Source organism: Anser brachyrhynchus (assembly GCF_964034855.1).
Source record: "Anser brachyrhynchus genome assembly, chromosome: 1".
Lineage (NCBI taxonomy): Eukaryota > Metazoa > Chordata > Aves > Anseriformes > Anatidae > Anser > Anser brachyrhynchus.
The window spans coordinates 116,036,986-116,055,619 of NC_137694.1; the positions used below are offsets into that span (position 1 = coordinate 116,036,986).

General features: G+C 37.8%; 1 protein-coding gene and 1 long non-coding RNA gene across 6 annotated transcripts in view; one reads left to right on the forward strand and one right to left on the reverse strand.

The window, feature by feature from the left end:
* Positions 1 to 2,672, forward strand: part of LOC308196698 — a 68,295-nt gene extending 65,623 nt beyond the window's left edge. The window contains exon 7 of the long non-coding RNA XR_013952351.1: positions 2,027 to 2,672. This is a non-coding gene — a long non-coding RNA (uncharacterized lncRNA). The remainder of the gene's footprint in view (positions 1 to 2,026) is intronic.
* The window catches only part of KCNJ6 (potassium inwardly rectifying channel subfamily J member 6), a 164,257-nt gene that overhangs the window by 86,839 nt on the left and 58,784 nt on the right, over positions 1 to 18,634 (reverse strand). The window lies entirely within an intron of this gene.

Sequence of the window (18,634 nt, forward strand, 5' to 3'; positions counted from 1 at the left end):
CTACTTGTCAAAATGACAGCCAGCTGACATGGATCTGTATTGTCTGCATCCTGAGAATTCTCAGTGCTATTTCTGAGTTGTCCTCAAAATAGTTACTCTGTGCAAAGGAATTCACAGCACGCTAAAAAATCCTCCCTGTACCTAAGCAGTCTTCGGGAATTCAATGAAAGATTCACTCTGGGGCATTTCCTACAGAAGGCAGTAAGAGAAACTACTCTGTATTTGCTGCTCACTGATTAGTATATGGCAGTTTGGCACATTGATGAGGGCCTTTTCTAGCACAAATAATACAGAATTTTGCACCCCTGGTCCAAGGGGATCTGCAAGGCATGTGAGGTGCCTTGAACTCTCTCTGTCAGGAAGCCAGTTAATATATTTCATACTAGGGAACTGTGATTCCCCTTTGCCTTTACCCTTCTGCCTGAGATCTGCCTCTGCTGCAAATATGCATAGAAATGTACCCACTTGGAATATGCACTGCAGCTGAGCACAGACGCAAACAAGAGAACAGTTGGTGTGCATGCACCAGTCATGAAAAGTAAAATTATGCTTCTGAACTGTGTGTGTACTGGAAATTTTCATTCCCATCTTAGAGGTCAAATGGACACCAGGCTGCTGTTCAAGGGAGAGCTCATCATACCCAGATGCCAAACAGTATGTCATCTCTAGCACACGAGCAACCAGACTTTGTAAAAGAAAAGCAGTTTTGCCTGTAAAGCTGCAAAAACTTATCTGACACTGGGTAGTATATATGGAGAAGGCACCATCTTCATAGGCAGCAATCCATTCTACCAGCTTCTTATTTCCAAATGAGATGAAAGGTAAAGCCGCTGAAGGCATAACATAGCAGCCCATTCCTTACTTATGAGCTGAATAACAGGATTAGGCTCAAGTGATTAATACTGTATTGGTTTCCTGTGCAAAGTGTGTATATGAGACTAGATTTCCTCTCAGGCTAACTGGCATATTTACGCTGTTTGAGGAGCTAGCAATGAGCTCTAAGGGTGACCTGGGGTATTTCTGTTAACTTTAGTTAGATTTGTACTACAATGTATCCCAGAAGAAGACTGAATATGGGTCCAAGGTGCAGAACACAGGAAATCTGTTTCTAGTATTTTCATAGACATACCTTGGTATCTCTGGCAAGTCTTATAATCATATTATTATTATTATTATTATTATTAATTTCTGGCACATGTCCATTGACGCTGGGGGATTTGGATTTGGTAGTTCCCTTTGAACAGCGACATTTCTGCTGCAGTGCATCACAGCTCAGCTCAGACTTTTTGAAAATATAGGTCTGTGTTTTCACCTCAGGGAACAACACCACCTCACGTTGCAGTCCTATGGGAAGGTAAAATTAATGTTTCAGAGGAGCTCAAATATAATATGGCAATGCCTTTAAATAACAAAAATCAAATCAATTGAATTCTCATTGCCCAAACATTCCTAGTAAATTGGCTATTTTCTTTTTGCCCTCAAACAACTGAAGATATATTATTAAACCTAAGCAAATACAAATGCTAAGTAGTATGAAGAGCTTGACTCATACCAAGAGTTAAAGCTGGAAATAATTCTATCCTTAATCCACCCTGTATTGCCCTGTAGTAACATCAGTTGTCATACCAGAGTTCTAGTAGGCTGCTTACATTCCCAGTAGATAGCAGAACAAACTGGCCAAGGCATATTTTTTGCTGAAACATGCATTGAGCTTCTCATTGTGCTTCTAGCTGGCATTTAAAAGATCGTTTAAAAATGTAATTATTATTACCAGATTATTGCAAGAAATTTATTTGTTGTATAAATGATATATGGAAATGAAAGTTCAGGTTGCTTATGGAATACATGAACTGATTATTTTACCCTTGCACATTTAAATAAAACTTGACCTGATCTCAGAAGCTTCAAATTGTAGGGTCTTTATATTCTGTCTTCTATTATTATTATTATTATTATTATTATTATTATTATTATTATTATTATTATTATTATTAAATTATTAATATCTTTCTTTGGCTTTAACCAGTGAATTCCTTGGCTTGAGGAGCTTTCACATGTAGAAATACCTAAAAACTATGCACACAATGTATTGATATAGAGTTAGAATGATTTTCAAATACATGGAAGACATTTGGTCACTGAACGCTTTAAAAGTATGTAAATATTTTTCTTGCAAACGTATATATAATATATCATGTCTGTAGTAAAGTTATTTAAAGACAAATCAGTATTGTTACACCCTCTTATATCTGTGAAAATGGAGTCACTGAAGTCACTGAGGAGGCACTGGTGATGAGATTACTGAAAAGTGGAAGAATAAAACACATAAAACTCAAAATCCCTGTAAAACTTTACGACTTTTTTCAGCATTGATAATGTGGATGAAAATAATGTGTATGCCCTGTGACTGATGCAGTGCATAATTAATTGACGTCTCCAAGGCTGGATAGCAGGTAGTATCTCAAATGCAACTATTGTTGGTCAATGCCTGGGAGAGTTTTATACAGTCACTGCTGACAATAGTCATACTGATCATCCCTTCATTTTACACTACTAATTGGGAAACTGGCTTGTGACCAGTTAGAGGATGTCTTCATGTGTCTTCCTTTCTTCGTGCATTAAGTTGGGTTTGCCCACCAGTGCCTTCTGTTCTGTTCTGCTGTGTTTATATCTGCAACTAAAAAGATATAAGGTATTAGATAACTAAAAGATATATGCAACTGAAAGGGAAAGCAGCTGACAGTGCTCAGTCTAGACTAACCAGCTGAGTAAATATTCAATTCTTTAATTGATGACTAGGTATGACTGAGCCTGAAATGTCACGGAGACTGCTGATTTTTTGCCTTAAAAAGGCACACTGTGAGTTGCAGCGACTGGAGAGCTGCCTGCTGGGCAGCTCAGACCTCTGGGCAGAGTCTCTCAGGCCGACCTCTATATTTGGGAGCATCCTCACTTTTCCCAAAACAAGCTATTTTTACCCTGTGCCAGAGCTGTAACTTTATCAGGCAGATTTTTCTCAGTGTGAACTTCCAAGCTGATGCTCTTTTACTGCTAGGCAGGTCCATGCCAGCTGGTTTAAAACTAGTGTTGAATGCTTGCACAGGCTCTGGTCACAGCAGGGACTGCACTGCAGATATATCCTGAGGCTCCAGTTCAGCACCAAAGTGCAATGGTCCACCCATGTCATTTAAGCTTGTTGCATGATCGGGACCTGAGCATTGGACATGAGTCTGTCCTGGAATACTGGAATCAGTAAAATGTCTGTAATGGCTAATCAGATAAAAAATGTATTGATGCTTTCTTGGTTAACTTCTGATAAATAGAGCTGTGATCTTACATGACCTTCATTTCTCCAGAAGGCAGGCTTTTCTATCAAAGAGGACTACATTGCAGAGGAAAGCAATGTAACTATATACACAGTTACACATAGATAAAAGGGTAAAAAAGGGTAAGCGTATTAATAGGAGGGTGTGTTCCTTCACATTGACAACATCTGGTTTACTTCCCTACACCCACTTCTACAACAACTGATGATTTATTTTAGTTCTAATGGCAAAGTCAGATTTCAGATTTTATCTTTTAGTTCTGCATCTGTATTCAACAATCCAGTGCAACAAGATGTCCAAAAGTCTATTGCAGCGGGGATGTGGACATTTGTCTGTTTGGCTAGGAAGGCTATTCATTCTAAACCTCTGTATTAAACTATTTTATTAGGACTGTAGCAATTAGTTTAAACTAGGTAACTACTGACACAGTTTAAAGCAACAACAATATTATGACTGTTGAAATACCATTAAGAATCTCATAAACAGGTGAGTTTATGCTATGGCCTTTTCCTAAGGCTTTATTAGAACTTGCACATGAAAACTGCCATACCAAAAGCCAGCCTGCAGTTGGTTATTTTAGCCTAGGGGAAAATGCAAATGCATTTTTAAAGCAAAAATTCAGGCAACTCAGAGTCATTACGATTGTAATGTGAAATGTTACAGTACTCAGTGCATGTGTGTTGTTCATTTGCACAAACGTTGTGTGATGTTTTGCTTTGTTTACTCCTCCATATACAATGGATTGTTAAAAACACTCCCTTTTCTTTTTTCTTGAATAGCTTTCTATTCACTGTTTGTAGTATGTACAAGTACTGTTCAGCTAGAAGACTTGCCTTGAACTAGCTTTGTAGGCTAGATAGAAGTGGTCTCTGGGCAGGGTCAAAAGACAAAGATGTCCGTGTGCATCAGCCTCTTTGCACCCAGGAATCATCACTGCTGCAAATAGTTTGAGAGTATTGTAGAAGGTAGCAGAGTTGGATGCACAGTGTTTTTTCCTTGCAGGGGAATTTTGGCCTTCTGGATCTAGGCATATAACATACAGTTCTACTGAGGGATATGGGATCCAGGGGAACCCTTCAAATGAGAATTTTCTGTGATTAATTATTATTTTTTTTGATCTATACATACTTTTATTTCCTGCCTTTTGCTCACAGATTAAAGTTCTGACCTTGGAATATGAAGTATCACAGATTCTGACATGATGTTGCACTGGCTTCAGCATCAGTAACTGTCACTATAGCATTCAGCTCCAAAACCAAGCTCTCCTTGGGAAGAATGGGAGCAAAGAGGCTTTTGCTAGACTTTTAGCTCCTTATTTATAAGCTTCACAAAAGATACTGAAGAACCTTTGATTCAAGAAACACCTTTTATCTGATATGTGATTTTAGCTGAAGTGAATGCTCAGTTTTCAGTTTTGTCTGGGGTTTATTTTCAGGTAGATTATTTTGGAAGAACTCTAGGTTTTTACTTACTACTGACGTCAATAATGCTGTCACTGGAATCTTTTTTTTTTTTTTTTTAAACAAACAAACAAACAAACAAAAAACATGTTGTACATTTGATGGGGGCATAGGGGGATAGAGTATTCTCCTGGCCTTTTCACTCCCCCTCTTGTGTGTGGTGTGGTTGGGAATTCTCAGTAAGTGGACCAAGGACAAGACACAGGGGACAGAGTGGCTGTCCTCAGAGGGTGAGACATTCATACCAAGTTCTACATAGTGGTAGGAGATATGACCACCTCCGGTCTAGAAAACACTAAAAGAGGAAAATGGTGATGATTCAATTTGTGTTCTCAGATGAGTGCAAAATGCATCATAAGCCAAATGTAATCCTTGCTCTTGTCCTTATTAGACAGTGTGGGCAAGTAATAAAACTCTGTGGGCTTCCTTGGTGCAGAAGCCTGTTAGGGAACACAGACAGAAGGAAAGCTATTGGAGAGGACCTGTTTTTCCTCTGGCATCTCAGGTGTTAGAGCACTGGCGCCATGCTTCCAAGCTACCCTGTGATATGAGTAATGCTAACCTGTTCTGCTAATGGGAGCAGAACAAGACAGGGAGGCATGGTGGGAAAGAAGGCATTTGTTCACCTTGTCTTCACAAGGTATTGTGATGGGCTTATTAGGCTGAGCAAAGAATCTGTGCACATAACTTCCCATAACTTTTCATGCTGAGATGAGATGAAGCTCCTTGGTGGTTCTCACATCTTTGGGCTCTGAGAACCACAAATTGCCTGCTGCTGTCCAGCTTACGTTCTGTTAGGTTGTGCAACTGGGAAATAATGACAGACCAGAAATGCTGAAATGACCTGCAAAGTCACAGTAATTGACTGCTCTTTGTTGTGTGTTTGGGAGAGAATCAGGATGTGCATGACTGTGAGGAATACAGGACCACAGAGGTTAGATGCACTGGCAGTTTTGTCAGGGGAAGCTTGCAAGGTGTCTCTCTGAGCTGCTCCTGGCTTTATCCATTGCATTTGTATTTGCACAAGCATTTTGTCAGAACAGAAGCTTAAAGTCTCCCAGACAGCACTGATTTGAAATATTGCTTATACAATTTTACTAAAATACACATGAAGTGAATTTCAGTTAATACATTATTAATTTTGTTAATGTCAGATCCCTAGCAACCTCAGATATATGAAGTAATGCATGTGAATGTTTAGAAAATTTGTCAAATCTGTCTACCTTAATGTGTGCACACCTATGTGTGTGTCACACAAATGTGACCCTAGGTTTCTGTAAACACTCCTTAAGATCGCTTCTTGGTACACTTTGGAAATAAAAGATTTGTATCAATTTTTCCATTTAACTGTTTATTTCCTTTTTTGTGACCTTTTGTTTCTAATTCATTAAGGGAGCTGAAATGAATGCTTTTGCTAGGTATTTCTAGGAAAAGGCTTTAAAATAATATTTAAGATGGATTTTTCAAGGAACATTTTATTTATATTATGAAGCTGGAATAAATAATTGCATGAGGTACAGAGAAGCAATTCCTGCTTGTCATGTTTTTATAGTCTTCATAATATTTATCACTTTTAAAAACTCAGGTCATACCTTTTGTGTACTGCCTTCCATCAAAGCTAGTTAGAATATATCTTAAAATGACAATTCATTAAGGTGTTGTCAATGTAGCTGCAGAGCTTTCTATCATTTTCTGAACTGTATTGCTTATATAATGAAACTAGTAGCAAATAATAACCTTCAGTGACATAACTCTCTGCTCTTGGGATGTATTTAGAGGGGAGAATGTAAAATAATGCGAAGTAATGATTACAGGAAGAGAGAAAAAGGATTTACCCCATCAGTTTTCTATGCTGGTATAGAAGAAATGACTACTGCAGTAAAATAAACTGTATGATCTTTGTCACTTTATTCTCAAGATGGTGCTAAAGGATAGCAATACATTTTAGTACTTTCAATTATTTTGGGAAAAATAAAACAAAATACATATTTTGCTTTGTATGAATTGACATTATAGAAGAACTAATTGATTTCTTTTAATTTCTATTTTAAAACCTGTATATGTATGTGCACTTGGAGTGACTCCAGATCTATCATTTTCTGTTAAATAGGCAAAAAACATTGAAACTCAGCTTCCGGAAGGACTGTTTTCTTGGTCCGTTGTGTGACCATATTTCAAGATCATTTTTAGATGAAATTCTTATTGCTCTCTCCATAGTACATAAAGAAGTCTGCTGCATTAATTCAAATACAAAATAAAAATACAGTAATATGTTGGATTTTTAGATGGAAACAGGGTACAAGGTCATAATTTTTGAATAGTTGGATTTTACCATGAACATTGTGAGAATTAGCAGCACTGAAACCTTGTATTCTAAAGACAAGTGCTTTCTGCCACACCCCTCCTCAGGAGAAGTCATGAAGAGAGCAGATCCTCATGTCTTTTTGAAACTGGTTTAACTGATTTGGGGGAATTTATGTCTGTTCGTTTCAATTAAATAGTAAACTGTTTTACTGCTTTTTTTTTTTTTTTTTGAGTGAACGTGAAATGCTTGGTAAATCAAGTAGCTTTTTTATGCTTGAGTATTTTGGTGTTTTGCTAATGCTTATTTTCATATGTGGTAGTGACTGCTGTTGCTCACCTTGCTGTGAGGAATAAGTGACCTACTACCTGTCTTGTAGGCAGTTAGAGATGAAAAATTAAAATATCTCTCCACTGTATCTGTGAGAACATATTCCCAGTGATTCTCTTAGATGACTTTCACATGATGTGCAAAGCCAAATATACTGCCAGCTCACTTTTCTTTGATGTTAAATCCCAAAGAGGCATTTTAACCACAAGCAACTGCCATACAGATTTCGCTCAGTTTATGAGGACCAGTTTCTTCAGTTTTCTAAGACCCATGGGTGGAAGTAGCCCAGAAGTTTTACCAAAAAATATGAAAGAAGAGAATCTGAATCTTCTTTGAATGTGATTGTAGTGCAATGAACACCTGCCACCACAAGTGCAGAGGGCTCTGACAGCCTCCTTCATCTCTACAACGAGGTGCAGATATCTGTCATGCTGAGGTGGCTTGATGCTTCCTTCCTTCCTTCCTTCCTTCCTTCCTTCCTTCCTTCCTTCCTTCCTTCCTTCCTTCCTTCCTTCCTTCCTTCCTTCCTTCCTTCCTTCCTTCCTTCCTTCCCTCCTTCCTTCCTTCCTTCCTTCCTTCCTTCCTTCCTTCCTTCCTTCCTTCCTTCCTTCCTTCCTTCCTTCCTTCCTTCCTTCCCTTCTTCCTTCCCTTCTTCCTTTCTTTCTTAATGAAAGTTAGGCTTATTCATTCATGGGATGGGTCAGAACTGGCAGCAGAATCAGATCGCAGCTTTAGCAACATCTCTACCCATCAAACCCATTGGCACTGCGTTTCAGAGCAAACTGTGCCTCTTTCCTCTTGACTAACCTGATCACGTAGCAAAGCCACTAGTACACGTTTAACACAGACGTTGCTATTTTAGTAGATTTTGTTTCTCTAGTGCTTAGTTTAAGTAAGATGAGAGCTGCCTTCTGCCACTCAAGCAGTTATTTCTGTGCCATACAAGGGAATCTGCTGCACTAGTATGGGATCTGTATTTTAGCTTGCTGCTCCTGGGATGTATGCATGCATCCCATGTATATCCTGTCATGGTACAATGGTAGACAGTTTCCTCTCCCTTTTAAAAAGAAGAGCTGGTATTCAAAAGTAACTGTATTAAAAGATCTTTTTAAAGCCACAATGTTAGGAAAATTAGGACATACGTAATCAATAATATAGTCTCTAAATGTTGTTTTTGATTTTCCCTTGAGAAATCTCCATCTGCAGAAGGAATAGAATTTAGTGGGTGAGTAAGGCATATACTATGGAAAAGGTGGCTGGTTGTAGATCTAATTTCTCTTTCACTCATAAAATCCACTGGTGTAAAAAGGATGACATTGTAATGAGAAGGCTATTTAGTTCTTGGTCCCCAGCTCTCATCTAGTTCTCCTATTTGAAAGGTTACAGAAATACTTAATTAAAATTCTGGTTGGCTGTCATTAAAACCACACACTCTTCATTTCCTGGGTGCTCAGTTGAGACCTGGAGATTTTGTTTTTAATCTTGGTTACCAAGTTTTTGCACCTGACACTGCTAAAGCTTAGCTTCTATGGCAGAAGGCCAACTGGGAAGCCAGGACTAGGACCCGGGACATCATTAGTGGTAGCCCTTCTCTCTGATTTCTCTAGTGGTCTTTGGCAGGTAATTCTGAACTCCAGTCTCAATTTCTGCCTGCAAGGTGAAGACAGCAATAACTTCCTTTATTTTCTGCAAAGTACTTTGATACAGTGTTGAAAGCCCCACAGGACAGCCCAGGAGGAAATGCGTGAGCACGTGTTGTGAGCTGAAGGTTGTCTGGGCGTGATAGGTCTGGCAATTCCTAGCTTGAAAACACTCTGAAACCACAGCTGCTTCAAGTCTTTCACTGCAGACTGATGGGTATAGAATATGTATAGACCAAATTGCTTTTTACCTGCTATTCTCATACTTCACTGTCATTTACAGATCCAACTGTAAACAGTTTCTCTTTTATGTTACTGGCAATGTAAGGTTTTAAACCAAAACAAATTCCCACCCAAGAAGTCATTCCATCACCATCTCCTCTGAACTAAACAATCTAATCAAAATTTGTGTAAGACACTTATACATTCATATAAACACAAATCTGTGCATATATGTGTGTATATATCTATTAAGGTATTTAAGAAATATTTTGTGCACATAAAAGTAACATCATTTTAAATGAAAAAAACCTCAGGTCTCTAATCCCTAGTTCATCAAATATTACTTCTGATTATGTGGAAAGAGGGTTGAAGAGGACATTAAAACCTGAAATTACTGAGCTGTTCATAGAAGTAGTTAGTGAATGTAGGCAATAATCTGTTGTTTAAAAAGCAAAATCCCCAAGGATTTTGAGTCCATGTGTTCGCTGTGCATGCATGGCATGTATATCTAATAGATCAATATTTCACAGACAAAGAACAATTTACATGACAGACTGTAAATTATAATGGCTCCAAAACCAGCCAGTATAAATGGATTCTAAGCAGTGTGAATCAATAACAGACGCTTCTCTAATAGCTTCCCCACTGCTGGTGGGAGACAAACGCTAAAGTACCACATCTGTTCTGTTGCCACCTTGGGAATGCCTGATGCTGCGTATCCCATCCAGATCTTTGTTCTGGTCTTTTTTTTTTTTTTTTTCCATTTTCTATTGAAAATCTTGGCAGGGTAACCTGCTGTCTTGTAGCCATGCACTTGAGATCCTCACTGTTCATGCCTAAGAAAATCAGAATTTATGTATACGCAGGTGTACAGCTGGCATTTATTTGAGCAGTGTACCACTGGCTTCATAGACAGGTGTCAGGAATGGGGCAATATGGCATAATTTTGCCCCCAGTGGTAAATCTCAGCAACATAATGAAGATTAGGAAGTTAATATGATGTTATTTAATTTGGTTAGTTAATGATATGATGTTAATTAATGATGGTAGTTAATACTTCTGGCATTCTAAGTGTTAATCATAGAGAAGCTGACTATGACAAAGGATTTCTAAATAGACACAGCTCACCTCTGACAACCCTAACTTTCTGTCTTTTTCTACCATATCTATAAAGTATTCACTTGTGCTACTCTGAAATGGCTCCTGTTCAGGTTGCTAATAGTCTCTTTCATTTGTTTGTTCTAGCAACAGAGTTCATCAATTCCTTCTATGCTTCCGTAGATCTGTAATGAATTTTCTGTACTCTTCTCTTTCTAAATCTCAGGTCTCTTGTTCTTTCTCTTTGGATCACTGCCATCATTGAGTTTTAATTTTCTCCCCCCATTTTTTTTTTAATTTATTTATTTTAAAACCATCTCTCATTTGTTTTTGCTGATTCTACTATGTTTTATTCTTTAACATAATAGCATTTATAGTATGGGGGTTATTTTTAAAGAAACATCATTCCACAGAGGAAAAGACAAAAAACCAAACCAAATGAAACCAACAACTGCAACAACAACAACAACAACAAGTCAACTCCTCCTTCCCCCAGCAACCTCTGATAATTGTGTGTGTTAAATATATTTGCTGGTGATAGGAGTGAAAACTTGCCTCTATCCGTGCTATTCCCCATTGCTCACTCAGCCCCAATCCCATTAGCCTGTTCCATCTATCCCAATAATCTCTCTACTTCTGATGCTTATTCATCATCCTCTACCCCTCTGTGTGGTTGTTTTGAATGGTGAGTTATGTGAGGACATGTCTTCTAGTACCTGTACTCTCAAAGAATGTGTGAATTGTGTGAGGTTATACAGGTGAACATAAGACATTAAGATTCTCTCTTTTCTCTTCCCTCTCCCAGCTTTTCTCTGTTTCTACTGAATTGTAATAAATTCTCTGATTTCTATTTTGTTTCTGCTAAGGTCTGACAGCTGAACCTTAGGATGTCTAAGAAAGGATTTTGTGCTCTGCTCCTCCCTTTCAGAAACCCTCTTTTGTCTTCATTCCCAGTTCTAGTCTTTGGTGTGAACAGAGGGCTCTGTTCCTTTTGTTTCCATAGCATTTCATCATTTCAGTACCACCTTTAACTCCCCCTGCTTTTCCTCACTATGTGTTAAGTGTTTCTATTATGATCCTGTACATCTTTTCCATCTAACCATATTACTAAAGCTGCTGTAATATATATTCTGTATAAGATACATACTGATACACACTGTAAATCTGCTGCTCAGATTTCCCCTTCCTCCCCTCTGCAAACATATACTCTCACATCCCCCTCCACTGTTCACTGTTGCAAGCATGTTCCCAGTTTTTTATGTCTCTGCTAGCACTTTTCCTTTCTATTATTAAATTAAAGCTTCTTATGCCTTTCAGAATGCACAAGAAATCAGATCCCTGTTATAGGCCTGCTCTTCTCTCTGTCTCTTCACCTTGCATCCCTTAAAAGTGGGTTTCCTCAGGATGCACCATAGTCATGAAACTACCCATCAGTAGTGGTCACTGAAATACATATTCTTCATTTTGGTCTTCTTTCTAGTACATGTGAACTCTCCAGGGCAAGGACTGTATTAATGATCTGCCATAGATCTTCTTTTCTACAGGTCACTATATGCATCTGATACTCTAAAAATTAAAAACTGTAATGGATGTCTGCCATGAAAGGGAAGAAACAGTGGATAGGGGTACAGCAAGTGAATTAGCAATAAGGACAGTTAAAGCTGCCCGATCAGTCTTACTGGAATTGTGTTTTTTTCTAAGCCTCAAGGCAAATACTGTAGATTACTTGGTGCACTTCTGTGTATAAAAGGGATAAGAGTGGAAAAGAGGAAGAAATAAACCAGCCTTTTATTCTTCCTTTTTTTTCCCCCCTTTTCTGCAGTAATCTGTAGATACTTGGCTGAGATGGGCTAATATTAAAATGAAGCCACATTGTCACACTCTGCCTACACCTCTAAGCAACAGACAGAACCATACATAAGAGACAGTACTCCCTAACATCTGACTGAAGCACATTTGCTTTCACTGTGCCAAGTGGAGGGTGGAAATTGTATCAACACCTTGCTTTAAAAATGCTGTAAGCAAAGATTAAAAAAAAAAAAAAGAAAAAAAGAACAGAAGAAGGAGGCTTATATATGGAGCTCAAATTGTGATTTATACTGACAATTTCAGTGGTAAGCAATTCCATTGTTTCTTTGCCCATTTGAGAGGCTTTTTACCTTTTAACTCTCCCTGAAGCTATAAACCATCTCAAGCATAGTAAAACAGCAGTTGCAGCTTCCTCTTAGGCAAAAGTACCTATTCTCCTTTGCTGGTTTCCCTGCCCTTAAAAGTAAGATATATTATGAATGTATAAGCATTTTCCCCTCCTTCTCCCCTTTTCTCCTTCCCTCTCTCCCATCTCTCTTCCTTTTCTCTTTCCTTCTTTCAGCAACCTCCCTCACTCCTCACAGATATATAGTCTATTGTGATTCCTTAAACTTATAAATGTCAGTCCTTCCCCCAGCCTGCCCCCACCAGATTCTGCTGTTTCAGTTCTCCAACATCTCTTGCTATATATAGCCAATTTGTCTAACTGAGTAGAAAAAAAAATCCTTTACTTTCTGTAGGGAATACCAGCAAAGCAGCAAATATTGCCATGGCAACAAGCCTCTCAATCCATCAGACTCCCGCAGTATCTAATACATAATCTGTGAGGCGGAGACAAGTGTTGAAAAATGAACATGACACATGTCACTTCAGGATTTAATGTCCTTTCCCCATGACCTTAATTAGCTCACCTTATTTTGGGTAGTTATTCATTTTCTGGTAGAAACTTCTTTTTTATTTTGCTATATTGAGGAAGCTTATGTGTGATCCACATTCATTAAGATGCAATTTTTGACTTTTTTTTTTCCCATAAACATGTCACAAAATGGGAGTTTCTATAGTAACACACAATGCAGACTTAATTTGAAATTATAATCTCTTGATAAAGATGAGATTCCCCCCAGCCCCCATCTCAGAGTGTTTTATTTTTTTAAAAGCAAAACATTGTTTTTGTCACAGTGGTATACCTCTCTTCTGTTCCAAAGGATGTTTGAAAAGAGTTTCTTAAAATTAAGACTCATCACCTAATGGCACTACTGAACTTAAAAATACATATTCTCAACACTTATTTTCTGTGTACAATATTTTCTCTGTACAATATAAATTTTGTATAATTCTCTTGGTTTATGGCCTTATCTTATTTTTAAATTATTAAATTCTTTCACTATGACTGTTTATTTAATGCCATGGAAAAAGGGTAACTTCATTAATCAACAACAATTGCGAGGACTACTGGAAAGGCCTTTCTCAAGTTTAATATATCTTGGATTTTTAAACTAGTTTTCTAAGACATATACTGTTATTGATTCTGTTTATTCCTCGATGTTAAGACTTTAAAATATTTAATCTATTGACCAATTTCAACTGCATTTAAGAAGTATTTCCAGGTCTTCTCCTATTGTGTGGGAAGAAGTAGATCTGCAAGTTCTTCTGTCAAAGATTGGGAAGTGGAAGTGGGAAGGAGGGAGGGAGGAAGGGAAGGAGAAGAGAAGGATTTTCTTACAGTTGTCAAATCCAAAATGTAGAAGGAATCAAATGTTTCATGGAGAACTGGACTCTCCTAGTGAGGCAGAGAGAGTCAACAAACCAGTTCTAAACAGTGGGGTGTCTGGGGAAGGAACTAATACCAATTGCAAATGGCCCATGTGTAAATTGTTTGACACACCACCTTTTATGAAATCACTTGCACAGAATGAAACCTAATGCCCACGGTTACCTGCCCTGCACTCCCAACAATATTTCTTCAAGTCAGACTCCTCTTGGCTAAAAGGTTCATCCTTTGTAGTTAAACGTTCAGGCTGTGAACTTGGCTATGTAGCCCACCGCCTCCTTTTCCTCATGTTTCTGCATCTCAGAGGAGTGGACTCAGCTATTGAACCCTGATTGTTCTTCATAGATGTCTACTCAAAGGTCAACAGGTGTTTCTGAACAGCAAACAGAAGTGTGCCAACAGCCTGACTCAGGCTCTGCTACCAGTCTACCTGTCCAACATTTTTTTACATGGTTGTTTCAGATCTACAACAGAAGAAAAGGCAAACTGTTCTGATTTAAAGAAATTTACTTTAAAATTGCACCATTTTAAGCTACTTTGAAATGTGGTTGTTTATAATGTTTTCCTTATACCTGCAAGCTTTTTAAAATTTATTTATTTATTTATTTATTTTTGTTGTTGTCAGCAGCCTTGGGAAGTTTTGTGAATGTCAATCAAGTGCATGACAAAATCCAAAAAATCTTTTGCAAGGGCACTGAATGAACCAAGATAACACTGGGTTTTCAAAACTGATCACAGGCTCATGACCTTGACATTGTCAGTCTTTCCATTGTGTGGACTGCTCTCCCTGGTAGGCGGTTGGGGGGGGTCATACAGAGGGTCATGCAGAGTTCTACTTGTTCAGAGTTGCTTGTGTAAAGAAATCATTTAAATGAGTTTGTAAGTCTCTTTCCTTCCTTTTCATGTTAATATCATGAGCACCTTATAAAATTAGGGAGGTAGGAGAAACAGTAGGAGTTTTTTTTCTTCACTTTAATGGGTTTTGTGTCATGCTTTTCATGAATTCATTTTTAAACATTACAGCACATGTGATTGAATGGATACTAAAAATATGCAACATTCACCCACAAATTAGTACAACAGCATGATCTACATGCGCCTTAAATAGTAATACTCCCCTTAATAATAATGTTATCACCAAAAAGACGCTCAAATGCATGCAAGAGCAATATGCCATAGGAAACAAACTGACTTAGCAGGAGGTCTGTAGATCTTTTCTGCCTTATTAAAAAAAAAAAAAAAAAAGGAAGAAAATGTACTCCAATATGTATTCTATGTTTCAGTAGGTTTTGGAGGATATTATTCTTTGCCTATCATTAAAATAAGTATTCAAACAATATGAGAAAATGGAGCAGAATGAGATATTTAAACTGCCTCCCAAACCTGTCAAGTGAAAATATAGGTTTTCTAAACTCAACAAAAATGTACCACTTTTAAGGACAAGTAATTGTGCTATTTGTTGTCTTTTTGATTTACAGCTAGATTAGCGAACCCTTCATGACATGTGACGTGACTCCATTGCATAAGTTCCTAGGAGCAACAGAAGAAACCTGCAATATAGAGATAGTAGGCTCAGCTTGACAAAGATAAATATATCAGATGATGACAATCATTCTGTTTCTTGTGAATGAACTGAAGCGGTAATTTAAAGTATCATGATTTGGAAGCATAATCATCTCTGTATGCCATTCACAATCAATTGTAGTAGAACAGAGCCTTCTATTGTTCTGTGCATAAAGTGTGAGCTGCATGAAGATTTATAGACACAGATTTGGAGTTGGACAGGAGCATAAAATCTGACCTCTGAAATAAAATAACCAATTAAATTTCATCAAATGGCTGAACTCAGTCACTTACATACAACTAAAACATGACTGACTTGATGGATGTCAGGACAAATGCCTATGTTTTACAAGCCAACAGTATTGTGAGGTTTGTCTCTAGTCTCTTTGGCCACACTGCTCTCAGTCCCCATAACAAGGTGAGGAAGGACCCAGATAGGGAAGGACAGGTGTCAGTGAAAACTGTTGTGATGGTGGCCCGCAACTCTTACAGCTTCAGAAGTGTCATTGGTTTTCTGCCTCTTTACAAGCTGGTACCTTGGCCCTCTTTGGTTATTTGGTAGGATCTCTAGGGTCTTGGGACAAAAATGAAATAGTTTTGAAGCTGTACTTAAAGCTTTTACAACTGCTTAGGTAGCCACAGGTGGCCCATACTGATGCTGGATTAAAAGGGTACTTGGCCTTAAAGTTATAAGAAGATGGGGAAAGTTATCTTATAATTACTTAATGATAGTCCTCTTGTAGGGCCAGTAATGGTGATGGTAATAAGTGGTGAAGAGGGAGATATAAAGCAGTATATCAAGCAGACTGATGTGGAATAAACCATTCACAGAATAACTTTTACCTAGTTTTCATAGGTTAGTATATCACTTCCTTCTATATTTCCTCCTAGTGGATTATCACCTTCTAACTCCTTATATTTTAATATCTGAATTACTAAACTGAATGTTTGTTTTCCATGCCAGCCAGGATTCCTTTAAACTCTTTGCCTACTCTATAGTACTTTGTGACAAACTGTTCCATAAACTACATGCTCTGTGGAAAGTATTTCCTCAGATGTGTTGCTAAATGTGATGGCATTAAGATTTTCTGAAACTTGTCTTTTCACCAGCTCCCCTTTCCACAAGCTGGTGCTGTCAAGTAGGGTAAATAGAAGTGCGCTCATCTATGGTACACTTCCATCTGTTGAGCTGTGTCTGTCCTGAGGAAACAAGGAATTTTATTTCGTATAAATACTGATTCTGATAAGTTCACTTAGTTCAACATTTATTTATTTATTTATTTATTTTCGATGAAGTTGTAAGACATTAAGGCAAACTAAGATCAGAAAGTCATATCTGGGCTCTGACTCCAACATCCAGTGGATGACTTCCACATGAAATGGGATATACAAATGCAAGAGCTACGCTTCTCAAAGGAACTTTGTTGCTGCTACTTCTGTGTTGAGAGTTAAAGAAACACCACATTTCTTAAGCATTTCTTTTTAATTGCCAATTAGGTAAGAGCTGCATGTCTTCTTTTGCTGCTACCAGTAATTTTTTCTTTTCAGCAAGCCTCACTGCTTTTCCTTATTTTGCTTGTAGGTATATGGATTAAGAAGTGTGCTTACAATCATGACAAAGTGGAAGGTGCTTAGTAAAGAATGACAAAGGCTGGAGGCACTGAATGTTGAACTGAGATTATAAAACCTAACCCTACAGTTTAAATAAAGGGGGTTAGAGTATGGTTTTTTTTGTAAGCTGGCAAATATTTGAGGAGGGGAAGTAGGGGAATTATTTACAGAAAGGATTAGTAGTAGGAAAAAGGAGCAATCTCTAATTATACGTCAGTTTCGTGCAGTACATATTTCTAACAGAGAGGTGCACAAAACTGTGCCCTCCCTTTCTGTCAGAGAGATATGTCTGTACAATGTATCTGACTGGGATGGCAAAGGGGGAAACAATGGATTTTGTAACAGACTATGTTGGACTGTGGAAGAGCCACTTTGCACAGTCACCACAATCCCTGCATCTGGAAGGAAACAGGGCTGCACTGACTGGAAGGAGGACAGATTTACAGGTCTCTTCCTTTTTTTTCTCTTTGTTTTTCTACTTTTTTTTTTTCTTTTTCTTTTTAACAGCTCATTTATTGCTGTGAATGACTCTCACTGGAGTCTTTTTGGTTTTCTCCTGGATGTAGTTCAAGATATTTTATGGCAAAAGAAATAGTGGTAAATAAAGTTGGAGGAGCCTGAGGTATGAGTACAGGCACTGGCTCAGAAATAATGATTTGATGTGTTCTGTACACAAGAGAGAACTTAACTTGTAGGTATTGTTTTGTCTGTAATATGGTTAATATGGTCCCTGATACTCCCTCTCAAATGTATGAAGAGCAATGGAGGCAGGTGAAAAATGCAGGGACTATATAGTCTGGTTTTAGGGATTAGCTTAATACCCGATTGTAGGCTTTTAAAAGACATCTGTCAAAAATACCATGATAAGACCTTTCACTCATTGTTTATATTGAATATATTGGATAATGCAACTGCTCTATTTTTGCAGTACAGTGGGATATTTTTCTTTCAAATCAAATAGTTTATCATACCATGTTCTATGAGGTTTCCAGACATTGATTCTGGAAACCTTTGCAACTCATGTTCAAAGTCTAAGAGTTTAAGAATCCAATATGTTTGTGGTGATACCTTTTAAACAGCTGTTCTTGTATATCTCAGATACATTTTATTTTTTTCCCCTGGATTGTTTTTCTGTTAACAGTTGACCCGTTCTTTGCTATTGTCCTTTGTTGAACAGTTCTTTGCTATTGATCATGTTATGTTTATTTCCTAGAACTAAAATCCATTACGGTCTCTTATCTGCTTGATAGCTCAATAAGTCACATCTAAGTTAGATAGTTTTCTACAGCTTTCAGAAACATCGATCCTGTTTTTCACCATTTCATTCATCTTGACTGCTCACCATGAAGACAATTGATTGGTGTCTCAGACATTTTTAGTGTCTTCCTTATCCTATGTGAATACTTCCTGCTTCTTTTTAAAAGCTTCCTGCTTTTTTACATGTACAGTGTGGGCTTTTCTTTCAGCACTGCATACTGCTCACTTCTCTAAACAAAATCTGT